General features: G+C 40.9%; 1 protein-coding gene across 1 annotated transcript in view; it reads left to right on the forward strand.

Annotated features, from left to right (window-relative positions):
• The window catches only part of Sap130 (Sin3A associated protein 130), a 77,656-nt gene that overhangs the window by 71,499 nt on the left and 4,088 nt on the right, over window positions 1–2,069 (forward strand). The gene's annotated exons all lie outside the window — the stretch shown is intronic.

Below are 2,069 nucleotides of genomic sequence, written 5' to 3' on the forward strand. Positions count from 1 at the left end.
AAATCCCAGCAACCACATGGTGGCTCCCTTCCATCCGTAATGAGATCTGATGCCCTCTTCTGGTGTATCTGAAGACAGCTACAGTATACTTATATATAATAATAAATAAATCTTTAAAAATAAATAAATAAAAGAAAGCCTGCTCTGGGGTAAATGCTTATTATTTTGTTTTGTTGAGCTTTAGTGGTTTTTTTTTTAAGCGTATATTGGTGTTTTGCCTGCACGTGTGTCCATACGAGGTGTCAGATCCCTGAAACTGAAGTTACAGGCAGTTGTAAGCTGATACATGGGTTCTGGGAGCTGGACCTAAGTCCTAGAAGATAAGCCCGTGCTCCCACCTGCTGAGCCATCTCTCCAACCCTAGTATGGCATTTTAATAGGCCTACATTTAATGAAAATGATTGATAACTTTGAAAATATTTTACTTAGTGGTCTTTTAAGTATCTTCATATCCAATATAATAAATACATGGAGAGCTATGCATTTTTAGAAATCGATCACACTGTTCTGTTCTCATGAGTTCAACTTGGAAACATAAATGGTAGTTTTCTTGGTCTCACAGTGAGTCTAATTTGAACAGTTTACTATCTTACGTCAAAGATCAGAGTGCGTCAAAAAAAAAAAAGTAATGTATTTAAGTAGGTTTGTGATTTTTCATTAGGCCACATTCATAGCTAATGAGCTCATGTGTCATGGTCTGTGTGCACGTGCAAGGTTCCACAACCTCTGAAAACAGTGCCACTGGCTGGAGACCAAGTGTTGAAACCCATGAGGCCTGAGAGCTGAGGACTCGCAGAGGGCCTGTGGAGTTGAGTCTCCAGCACTGATAGCTCTGTGTGACCAGTGCTTAAGAGGCTGCGACAGACGGGTGTATATGGTGGAGGCTAGCATGGAATGCATGGGACCCTGTCTCAGAAAACAAACATGAGTCTATAGGGAATATTCCTATTCAAACCACAAGAAAAATATACAAATAATTGATAAACTACTTAAGGACTAATGACAAGAAGAAGCCTGAGTCAAGGCTATAGCTCAGCTACTAGACTACTTGCCTAGCCTGCAAAAATGCCTGAGTTGAGTTCCCTGCACCACTGGGAGGCAGGCAGAGTAGCACACCTCTGCAACCCAGGACTCAGCAAGTAGAGGCAAGAGGGTCAGAAATTCAGGGTCAGCCTTAACCATAGCATTTCAAAGCCTACTGGGGATCATTGGTATTTTGATATTTGCCAATTGAACAGTTTTTTAATACAGTGTTTAGAACAGAGTAGGTTTACCTCAAAACTGAAATTTTTGAACAAAGATCTACCACACCCTGATTGATACCCCTCTCCAACATCTTCCCCCTATGAAACAATACTAGATAGAAGGCCCGTTGCAGAGTACTTAAGACTAAACTCACCATTTTGCAGGTAGCCTTCAAACCTAATCTGTGTCTTTCAATCTTGGTGATAACATATCATATTTATTTTACAGTTAGTTATGTTTATTTTACATATGATTTCAAAGAATATCATGCTACAGGAAATAATCAGAAAAACATGTGCCCTTATGCCCAAGGCAAGAAACTCCCTCTGTGCTGCCCAGTTACTCTATCTAAGTCATTTCTGTCTCCTTTCGAATTAGAATACAGTCCCCACTTGGGAATTGGCTTCCAGAACTTCAGTCCAGCCCTCCAGCTGCACATAAGCCCACACATAGAGCGAGGCTCAGTTTCCCCGAAGACCATTTCTCCTCTAAGAGATTACCACCATAGCTAGCTTTCCTTCTAGCTCACCCTGTTAGCAGAATGTGTCTTCAAAGCTTTCTTGTGGCACAGGTGAAAATACAGAAGAGAAGCTGGTATAGCTAGGCCCTCTGTAAGCCTAGCACTCAGAAGGACTCAGGTAGCTCTATGGGTGTGAGGCCAGCCCAGTCTACAACAGCAGGCCACACCAGCCTACACAGCAAAACCCCATCTCAGAAAGAAAAGTTTAATTCTTGTTCTTAACAACTCGTATTCTACCTGATTTAAATACAGAAGATGTTTGTGGAAAGAAATTCTTGATTTTTTTCTTTTCTTTTTTTCTTTT

The sequence above is a fragment of the Mus pahari genome, chromosome 15 (genome assembly GCF_900095145.1).
Source record: "Mus pahari chromosome 15, PAHARI_EIJ_v1.1, whole genome shotgun sequence".
Lineage (NCBI taxonomy): Eukaryota > Metazoa > Chordata > Mammalia > Rodentia > Muridae > Mus > Mus pahari.